Here is a 12,109-nt window from a genome sequence, read left to right as displayed (position 1 = left end):
GAGGTTGCAAAAACCTTATCAAATCTGAGTTGTTGAAAAGCCCCTCGCTCACACATGTGCACATACAGATATTCCGCCGCCACAGACGCAACTGAAGGAAGCAATCCACTTAACATGGAAATTGTCCTTTCATCTTTTAGGACGGAATCACTCTGAGGAAGTTAAGAGGCAACTAATCAACAATAAAGGAGATAGTGCAGCTGCAGCATCATCTTTGGGCAAAATTTTCACTCTGCACTCTGTGAACCCAAACAATGTCATTTCCTACATGTGATATGAGCTCTAGATGAAATAATTAACTTCAGATTGAATTTGATTTAATGTCTGTATTTTTCAGCTCTTCCATTACGTATGTTCACTATAAAACTGAGTTCCCTGCACTTTGTGGAACTAACAGTCTTTGTGTTACAAGTGCCAAATGCCAAGGGAAGACACCAGGGAAGACATCAACTGTGGCACATGACGGATGCAGTCTGTGTCACACAGGCGTAGAGGGCCACGGGGGTTGGAGCTAAGCTATTCTCCCCGCGTGATGGCTTACAAGCTTTGCATGGTGGAAGGGCTTGTGAGATATGGACACTACCCCTGCCACGTTTTGACTCAGCAGCCAGTCAATTGACCTCAAAGGCCACTTAAGATTTGAGTGTGTAATATTTTATCTGATCGAATTTGCATTAAAGCACTTCTTTTCTGCCCACCTCTTCATTTATTTGAATCAAACCACCAGAACGGAGCTCTTGACTTTGTCTCGTACACTGGCTGGACCGAGTCTTGAGCATTAACGTTCATTTACACCTTTTGTAGCTGTTTTTTTTCCTCCCACACAGTTTGGCTGACTGTAAATGACAAATTAAGGTAAAAAAACACTGCATTAACATTGATCTTTTACTAAAAATGTCAACATATTTTTGCATTTTTCTGCATTCTGTAGTCTTCATTTAAATTTTTCATATTTGATATCTGACTGTTAATGTCTGATTGCTAAGGACAAATCAGGAGGTGGCATGTAATTGGATGTTATACAGACAAAAGAGCATGGACTAAAGGGATGTGTGAACATTCACAGTAACTGGAATAAGATGATGTAGACTTAAAAGGCAAACAGTTATATCTTTGATGGGTGGGTGTTACTGTTAGAACCACTTTCAGTTCAAGTGAAGTGAAATGAAATGAAACAACCAGTAAATGATATGCATAGTTTAGCCTCTTACTTGGGACATCTGAGAGCCCATTGGCTAAACGAAATCTAATTAGATCTGGAGTAAACCACATTATTGCCTCATTACCGTTAATTGACCTCTCGGAGACCTGTTACTGGAACACTGGAGAGGATGCCTGTATACAGATAGAAACATTAAGAGGGTATGTTGAGAAGACTGCGAGGAAGTGAATGGAAAGCACATTAGGAAAAGACATTACTCCATTCAACATAGATTCACCCCTAAGGATGATTCTCGCTCTTTCCGTTTTGAACTCAGACCATCAAGGGGCTGATAAATCAACTAATAAATACAGTAAGAAACCAAGACTTACGATGGAGTGTCCCAATATCAAAGGGGAACTGGAGAAGCTAATTTTCCTTTTACTTCAGATGTGTGTTGCCCGAGGCCTGCCTTTGAATGCTGTTACTTTTCAACTAAAGATGAATCAGGGAATCTCGCTAAGGTGTGATGGTGTTATCTGACAGATATTTTTAGATTATTGTTATCTGTAGTGTGGTCTTTTAGGTGAAATGATGGCTATCAAGAAGTTCAAATCAGGGTTGGCCGCATATCCACACGAGTGCAGTCCTATGGAAAAGGAATATACCATATACCTTTTGCAGTTACAGAATCCCATAAGAAGGTATCCAACTCATAAAGGCAAAGGAGGAGGAATCCCCTTAAAACATCTCACATCAATAGGCGTCCATAGCTTCAGGCTCACTCCCATTTTGCCTCATTAAATTCTCATACAGCCCTCATCAAAACACATCTTTCATCTAGACACAGCGTCGGTGCTGCGTAGAGAACAGACTGCACCACTACCGATAAGAATTCATTCCATGGCCTGCATGCTGTGGACGGACGCTTGCTGGTAACACAGTGGGATAAGCAGTTTGTTTTTGTTTTCTCCTCACAAGCAAAATGGATCCTTGAAGATGTATAGGACCTTTGAAGTTAATCTTCCAGCAACAGCTGGTGCCAAATGTGCTTGCCCACCGAAATATCAGCTGTGTGCAAATAAAGTTGAAATATATGACAACTGGGAAAGAGAAAGATGGATGTCCAGAGAAAGAGTTGTGGTGTTGAGGTAGGTTCATTCACAAAAGTAAAAGTTAACAGTCTGACTGGGTATATTTTTTGACTTAGCGCTGTCAAGAATAAACTGTCAGGCTCAACTATTCATTTTTCAAATAATTGTTCAGTTGAACGATATAAGTAATTTTCCCTCACAGATTTTGTTTTTTTCATCCCTGTTCACATTTTGTAGTTTTACTGAATACAGACACTTTATTATGCTCCTCAGAAGTAGCTTTTAAAGGAGCTATTTGTAAGTTTTGTTATTGCTGCATAGCCAACATTAGCATTAACAGCTGTTTAGCATCAAACTTAATTCATTTTCTCTGCAGTCTCATCACTTTCTAATACTGAGTAACTGTAGCATCCAGTCTGCCCAGAAGACAAAGCGCTGCTCAGAAGGCGCGTTATAGTGAAGTTCTCTCTTACTGGTGAGTAAACGGATGTTAATGCTATGTAGCAATTGCAAAACTTACAAATAGCTCATTTTAAAAGGTCAAGCTTACTATGAATAAATCATGTTTGGAGTTCTGGAGGCATTTTTTTTTAAATTTGAACTAGTTTTTCATGCTGACTCAATATAAGCCAACCCACAACACTTCAGTGTCAATAAAAATATGAATACTTCAACTTTTATCCATTGGTTTATATTGTTGAATGGCAGTAAACATGTCATCTTTACTGGTTTGTCATAGCAGTAATGCAAAGAAAACACAATGTAACTGTTCCAGTGGAGTCAAATACAATACTGAGTACATATTATTTAAAGGTCAACGTCTATCTTAAACCCACCATCATGGGTGCAGACAACAGAATTTTATATTAGGTGATAGCCTACATATTTTCTACCCCAGTGGTTCTTGGAAGTCATTATTGACTTTTCTATTATACATTTGTTATGTACACAGTATTTTTACCTTTTGACTTTGTCTTTAAAAAATAGAATATGTTGTTCATTGCAACGAGTGGGAGAGTCCATTAAAATGTTATAAATGCTTGAGTGTCTCTTTGAAAAATGAATAGGACTTTCACTGTCTCATATAGCCACACCCAGCTGGTATTGTTGGTATTACTATACTACTATATTTATTTGTGCAATTGTAACAAAGCAATATCTCTTCAGGGATCAAAGTTTTTCAGATTCTAATTCTGATATTTCAACACGTCTGTAAGCCTGTGTGTGTTTGTATGTGTGCGACTGTGTGACACCATTATGACAGATATCAATGTCACTGATATTGTGACTATACCTTGTCAGGTCGCTGGGAATAGTCATACATGCCACTGCACCAAAACTAAAGTATATCAGCCACTAACATTACAGATAGGTATTGATGTTTTGATGTATGTATGCGTTACGGCACTTGTCAAGACTGCATAGTGAGCGTATTTGTATGTATGATTTTCACCGCACGCATATTCAAAGTTTTATGTGAAGAAGCATACATTTGTCTAGATGTGTGCTGTGTCTATATATAGTATTTTCATTTTGATGTATTATTTCACTGTGGATTGCCACATTTCAAACCCTCAGAGGGCTCTCAGGTTTTCTCCTAAGTTTGTTTATAAAGCCTCTATTTCAGTGTTTTTTTTTTGTTGTTTTCTTTTGGTTATTTTTTATGTGAGGGATTGCAGCAGTTCACCACCGCTCTGGTCCCTCACTTGTAGTTTAGCACAACAATCTCACCTTTACCTGCTACTTGAATGTCTTGCGTCTAATACTCAAGTGCCTTTTCTGGCTCACCTTGTGTCAGTCGTTGTTGCTGGCTAGTCACACACTCAATGAAGGGTGAGGTTACTATGGCCCTTTTCAAGCAGCAGTGGCAGAAGCTGTTGTTAAATACAAATATGGCCATAGTTTTTATGAGAGGATGGGAAAAACAACCCTGCACCAGGTTCATAGCAAAGGTGTTGGAAACTTATACTCCAGCAGAAAATTGTTTACTATGAACACTGACCCTAAAGAATTCTTAAAAGTAAGGGTTTCTCAGAGGTTTGCTCCCTGTTTTGTGTGTTTTAAGACCCTAGAACACAAATAAATTGCTTTTAAGGAGCACTGAGTGTGCATTTATGTATTTCGTAGGTATGTATTTAGTTATACTGCTTCGGGAAAAAAATCAGCTACAGTATTTGTTTTTTTGTTTTTATTTTGTTACTTGTTAGATAGGACAAATGTGTGTGGCACAAAGGGCACGCCATTGCTTGACGGAAGATACATACATAATATTTACATCCAGTATGGCAGATTGAGATTTCTTTTATTCTGTGTAAATATTTTGAAAGCACAGTAGAAAGTCTTTTATCTTCCTTCTCATCTTCCTATTGAGTATGTGTTTGTTTGCACACTACTATATAAAACCTTATGTTTCTCCACTTTTCTGGTATGTATTGAAGCAATAAAAGTTATGTAATGTGTATTCAGTGCTGTTGTGACCCCTGAGATATAAGCTGTTTGGTTGCAGTGACTAAGGCACTAACACTTTCAACATTTTCATGATCCACTTAATGAAAAAAAAGAATATCTTTTTATGCAACAGAGGGTAACCTATATAGAGCATATAAAGTACTTCAGTTCACATGGGTCGTTTATAAAAGCTGAACTGAGAAATGTTTTCTATATTACAGTATATCAAATGACTCTCGATCCCACTGACAATCAATGCCTGACTCTTCAGCTCTATGCAGCTTATAGCTCAGGGTTTTTTTTTATTTTTTTATTACTCAAAACAACAAAACTAAAACAAAGCTGGTTTATATAAGCCAGTCTCAACCCAGGAGCCAACCTCAGTTTGGACCTCTCTTGTGTTCCCATTACATTCACGTCACAGAGATAAACATTAGTTTTCCAAAAAATAAAAAACTCAGCAATTTGTGAAAACCCAAGAAGGTCATTAACAACACTTAACAGCTGTTCTGAAGGTATTCTCAGCGAGTCTTTAAAAGATTTGAACCTTTTTAAAGACAAAAGAATATTAATATTATATAGTATCTGTGTACATTTGTATGTCATGACACAAAATTAAAACATCTTATTATCAGTTCTTGTCTATTAATTAATTCATGTCTATTTTAATGTTATGTTGAAGTATTTTGCATATTCAAACAAAATACAATGTTCCTATGCTTTTTTTCTTGTTGTGGAGTGGATGGAATATCTTTTCATCCAAATGGTGAGAAGAGTTTTTTTTAGAAATACCTTCAAAGCAACTGTGAGTGTTGTTAAATAACCTTCTAGATTTTTCAAAGATAGCCGCTTATGTGTTTTTCAAAGAAACTGATGCCGAGCTCTGTGACTTGAATGTAATGGCAATACATGAAAGGAACAAACTTGGGCTAGCGCCAACCCATACTCATTGCATTAAGTACTATGAGTAAATGATTAACAGCGTAAGAGAGTCAAACAAAAACAGTATTTTTCTTGGTGAACTAAACCAGGACGTAAAGCCCCTTAAAGTTGTCTCTAATCTTAAGCATTTCTCAATTAAATATTCATCACTAAGTGGCAAAGTTAGTTCAAAATGTCAACTGATTTGGTTCATCACCAAAACTCTAACTTTTGCAGAAAATACTGTTTTTATGTAGAATCCCATTATTCACGAAGCTGGTTGAGAAAACATTTTCAGGGCCTTCAAACCATAACATATTGGACTTATAATGAGAGTGCACATCAATGGGATGATGCTCTGTTTCTTTTGGATGTGTAATTAGCCATAACAACTTGATAATCCAAAGGCTTGTTGTTGATCGCTTTGGAGTCTTCCTGCTCCCAATTAACAATCATTTTCCCTTTTTGTTTCGTTTCAGTCAGCACATGTTTTGTTCACTAAGTATTGTAGGTGTGAGAGGAAAATTGTGAACCCTCTTACATAAAGACCACTAAAGAGAGAATCTACATGTGACAAGAGGAAATGAAAGAAACAAGGTCTAGTCTAGCAAGAGAGTCATTGAAAGAAGAACCTTGTATTGAATCAAACATTTTAATTGTTTCCTTTTCTATAGAAATAAAGATGCCGCTTTAATAATTTCACCCATGCCCTCTCTAGTGATGTGGTAATGTATTATAAACATTCTTCATGCCCAATTGAAAACACCAACTCTGCTCATTCATACATTTAAAATTTCTGCTAATTCAGGTAATAAAGTGGTCTCTTTTGAACCTCTTGTTACTATTTTTTTGCACCACAAGAAGTGGCAATAGTTGGAGGACAGGATTTTTGGGTCGACTCTGCCATCACCTGCAGTATATTGTGCACCTTCTTTTCTATTCACGTTAAGTCCTTTTTATTCGGGTATAATGTTTGTGGCAGGAGCTAAGACGGCTTCACCAGCTGCGCTAAAGAGACCTCAGTATGCACCCACAAACCATCTTTTTATCCCTCTTTAACATTGCAGGAGAGTATATGACGTCCCCAGATGAAAAGGATGTGATGTGCCGAGCTTGCGTGGACACAGCCTGCCGCTTTAGCTGCTGCTGTGATTATTTGCAACATAATGAGGAACGTCTGAAGTTTCCAAAAGATTTGCAGAGCCTCTCTGATCCACTTGGCTCATCTTAAAAGAATATAAGTGTCTTTTTTGTCATTGATCACAGTTCACAGCTAACACATGAGAAAAAACATGTTGTTGTTGTTAATTGGTAGATACATTATGTAAAAACCACAACGTAGAAAACATCTTTTTCTGACTCCCAAGAGATTATTTCAATGGATTTAAAACAAGGTTCCTTATATAACCACTTATGATGATGAAATAGTGATAATGTAGAGATATTATGGGGTTTCCTGCAATAGTACATGTTAAAGGGTTTTGTTTACCACTCGCTTTTCTTTCAGAAGGTCCACTTGATTCACAGTTAACATTTTTTGTTATTTAGTAACATAACACATAATCTGGTCAATAGTCATTTGTAATGTATTACACTATTATATGTAATTGAATTCTTGAATATTCATGCTGCCATATTATTTAAGCATCTGTGGAAAAATGAGACTGTTTGTGATGCCCTGATAAGCTAACAGTAGTTAGCAGACACTGATATGACATGAACACTAATAGATGCTGTTGCATACAACAGCAACACTTAATTTCACACTGTGCTGGCCCTTAACAAAGACTGATCTGCCATCATTCCACCTTTGTTGACGCTGAATAGACCCACAGTTTATTGTTCCATGAAAAACAAGTCAATGGCCATTTTAGTTGCAGGAACAATGAGATTCAGGGAGATGTGTGCTTAATGTGATTCTAGATAAGTAATGCATTTTGGGAAAAAAAAAAGGAAAATATTATTTTTCCCCCTTTTTTTCTCTGACAATCAGTGTCTCATGCGCCTAAGACTGGCTGACATAAAAGACCTCTCTTTGTGCCCTAACTGTTGAGACTCTCCCGATAAAAGCAACTTCTAAATGAAATGAAAACAGGCCTTAATGGATATCCTTAATGGGTATCCTCTAAGCTTGACAACGACAATGGCAGCATTCTTTTTTAATCAGATTGAGAAGAAAATGGAGATTTTTTTCTTCAGAGATCTGTCATCAGTTTGGCTCCGAGTGACGAAGTAAAGCCTTCATCACATTCTCGTCACATTCATTGTATAGCGGACCTGTCTTATAATACTTTCTATATGCAAAAGGTTTCAGAAAATGCGATATATACAGTATATTGCATATCTTTGGATACATGCAAGAGTGGCAGTGGAAATTGTAAATGTAGATGGGGGCTTAAGATCTAGTAAGTAGAGACTTCTAGATTCATTTTCATGTAATTGCCTTTCTAGGTCCCAGTAGCAGTGCATAGACCTCTATATGTAGCAAGTGGAGTACAAATCACAGTGTAATTTCTTAAATAAACACTGACATTTTTACAAGAAATATAAAAAAGATCTTCATGATGAAGTCTCACTAACAACAAATTCAAATATAAAATAGCTCTCAATGTGCAGTTGTTCAGGGACAGATGCAATTGAATTATAGTTCAGTATAGTTGTGTCTTTTAATTGCATTAAATTAAAAAAAGTGATATTCATTTGATTGTTTTTTTCCATACAAACTGTGACAGCAGGGCTGGTATTGTTTTCACCGTGTATGTGTGTGAGAGAGTGAGAGAGAGTGATCATTGCAAAATGTGGTCCTACGGACACCTGCTGTAATGGGGACTACCACTGAGGTGATTTTGAGCACTTTGGCAGGTGTTTGTCTGTGGACAGATTTTGTCACAGTTATTGCGCTGCATCTGTGCCAGATACATTCACAAAACTTTTTCAGGTGTGTACTTGACATCCAAATGAAGGCTGGGTATGACCAGACTGTAATAATAATAACTAATGAGTACTCATGGGTTGGTGCGTCAGCATGTTGATGGGCATCCCATTGCAAGATAGTCTCTAATTTTCTTTAAATCACAATTCACAAATGCACAAACCACTTTTTTTCATTAGTTATTTTTGGCCACATGGAAGCAGAAGTGTCCATTTCATTTTCATGATTCATGATAGCTAATGTATTTTATAGCTAAAGTGTTAGCCTACGTATACATCCAGTCTCATTAAACTTGTTTTAGTATCATCAGGAAGCACACACACGATTCAGAATGTTTCTCCAAAGCATCTTGGGGAAAAAAATGTATGCGGGTGCTTATATCTGAGCAGACATGTCTGAATTCTTTGTAGAACACCACACCAAGCTACTTTAAAATGTAGTACTTTCACATTTTTACATTGTGCCCCATCTACACACAAGGCAAGGACATCATTACAGTAGTAACCACCTTCAGCATCAGGCCAGGTCGATAATATTTCTCGAAAACCATTATGGTTGTGTATGCCCCTGGGGAAGGTCTAAGGTGGGAGAAAATAGAAGCAGTGGAATGATGGTATCAAGTGATCTAATCACTTCTGGAGCAGAACCAGATAGTGAAAAGTGATTTCTTGTTCTTTCTTTGTCAGTATGCTAGATACACGATGGAACAAAGATAGCTGTAATGAATTCCTGGCATTCAAAATTCATAATTTTAGTTACTGAATTTTGTTGGTTGAGAGTGGCTGTAATTTCTGTATCTGTGCACAGAGATAAGTGCAAGTGCCTGGCCACATACAGTACTTCACACTGCGCAGTTTGTGAGGAAGTAATCAAATGCTACTTATCTTCATCCTCATTATAATAAACAGACATCACAGTCACATATGGTTCTGGTAGACAATGGCCACAGATGGGTGATTAGTTGAAGTGTTCTGAAGGCCATGCTGTTCTTCTACCAATTGATATGGAGCTTGAGGCCCCCAGTGTAAAATGAGGACTGTAATCACAGATCCTTCAGAGCTGTAACTCAACACTAACGAAGAGCATCTATGTACATCTTAATTTTCGGTGCCAAATGTGACCGCGCATGCCCACTTTTAGGAAATGGTGATATATCGAAAACTTCAGATTAAAATCAGATTTATATTTATCACCACTTAAATGACTTCTTTCTGTAGTGCTTCTTTGCCTTTAATATATTCATATAGCTTCAAAGATGCTATGAAAGTGTCTTAAAGATTTAGGGTCCATTACCTTAGATGTAGCTGGCTGTGTTCTTAATGAATCACTTTCCTTCATAGCATCCCTTCCATGCATATGAATATGGATGGCAAAGATAGCTGTACCAGGTATCATAAAATGCTGCTTAAAGCAGCTTTTCAAGCCTGGTTTTTTTGAGAGGTATTAATGGCTTTGTGAGTATTTGGATGATTAGTCCTAGCTGGGATCGAAAGCAAGCATTAATCATATGTTTTGATCGTGTGGATTTGAAGAGAATCTCAGCACTCTGCTCAGAGAAGCCTGTAGAGGTCACTAATTGAAAGGGGTGGGGGGTCTACTGAAAGTGTGATCCTGTAACCTGGATCCAAGAGATGTGTTGATGAGTCCTGAAATATACCTTTATAACATGTATATGAAAAAGTGTGCATGTATCAGCCTTATACTCAGATGGTCAGGCTGTGGAGAAAAGACCAGAAAAGTCAGTTTGGAGATGATTAACACATTTTCACATCCAAGCCACATCCAACACAAGAATTTTTCGGAATTTTTCTTAATGTCCCATCAAGGGCAATAAGCAATGTGTAGGGTGGGTAGATTTACTGTCACATAAAGGATAAACCACTTGTGATGGCTACTGCATGTAAATCCATCTGGATTAATGTCCCTCAACTAATGTAAGTACAGATTTAACAGCCTCCCATCCTCAGAGAGACTTTGGTGCATAAGATGGCCGAAGTGCAAACCTCCTTGTTGCTAGGATTCTCACATTGAGATAGAAAAGTATTTTGCTCTGTCTCCTCTTCTCATTCTAGCCTTGCCTTGGTAGGCCTCCTTGGAAACTGGAAATAGAAGGCACTGTTCAGATGGACAATGATAGGGAGGGAAATCGAGAGTTTTAAAGAACTGATAAATGACAAAAGGAGGATGATTGTATGATTATCCAGCCCAGCATCCTGAGGAATCATGTTCGTATTGGACAATTCAGTACCGCTCATTTTATGGTCTGGTGCCAATGCAGGATGTAATGTGCTCTTTATGTAGTGAAGTGAAGGTGAGGTTATGGAGGTCAGTGTGGCGGATGAGTATGCAGCACCACACTGACATACAAGTTTGAGTCTCGTCACACACCTGCACTTAAAATGAGCTTTTTATTAATGTAACCACAATCTTCCCTTACCTTGCCTCACAGATCAGGTAGTAATGGTGAAATTATTTGTTGTTGTGTCAAGAGGAATTAAGTAATACTTAGTACAAGTCGTGGCATGGCCGTAAAGCTGAGTGCCGACATCAGAGAAAGGATGCGGGACTTACCTGAAGACCTGTGAACTCTTCTTTATATATCTCCTGCAGTGTCGAATCACTTGAGCTACATGACCCAGTCCTCTGGTCTGTCCCAAAACCACACACTGATGGCTCACAGTTCAGCATTGGTTTCAGTTCAGTTAGAAATGAAGCTAAAAATAGTTCAGGGGTGAGGGTTATTGTTCATTGTCCATCATGGTATTCACTATATGTACAGGATGTCGACTTTCTTGCCTCTGTATCTGCTGTCTGCTTCTTTATCTTTTTCTTTTCTTTTTCTTGCCACTGCCCTCTGACAGGCTCAGATTAGATGAGACCCACTGTCTGGACACATGGCAACCAATCAATAGGATGAATGACAACATGTGACTGTGACATTTTAACAACCTTAACTAAGTAGTCAAGTGTTTTAGTTGCCTAACCTCAACCATATCCTAATTTTAAGTGTTGCAGTTTTCTAACCATAATCATACTTTACCCAAAGTGTATTTGCCGCAATGTTTTCCTAACCTCAGTCATATCATAGGTATCATGCACAGACATTGTATAAAGTGAAAAGACAGCTGACAAACAATTAATTAATTAATTGAAAAAAGAATGTCCAGCAGCCGGACAATGAATGTGATCCTCTGTTTTGCAGAATCATTCAGTTGATGTTCTTGACCGGTAATAATAATTTAATAATTCAATAATAAAGTTTAATAATTATTTGACAGGTGTGAAGGGGAGGCCCTAATGGTAATACAACAGTGTATTGGAAATCAGATATATTTGCTATCTATCTGATATATCTGTTATTGCTTCAGATTCCATCCTTTGCTCTTCACTTCTTCTCAAGTGAACACAAGCCATTATGGCTATTTTCACCTACTACAGTATAAACAGTCCCGTCAAAAGATTTTCTTTGAAAGGATACTTCAGACCATAATCCTCTACATACACATGAGCCACACAAGAACATATTAGCCACAATGTGGTAATGTTAGCTAACAGTCAGCTTTTACGAGCCAA

This window comes from Seriola lalandi, unplaced genomic scaffold (assembly GCF_002814215.2).
Source record: "Seriola lalandi dorsalis isolate HSWRI2012SDOR001 ecotype SW California unplaced genomic scaffold, Sedor1 jcf7180002054334, whole genome shotgun sequence".
NCBI classification, from domain to species: domain Eukaryota; kingdom Metazoa; phylum Chordata; class Actinopteri; order Carangiformes; family Carangidae; genus Seriola; species Seriola lalandi.
The sequence above is the reverse complement of the archived record's forward strand: the minus strand, read 5'-3'. Positions refer to the sequence as shown.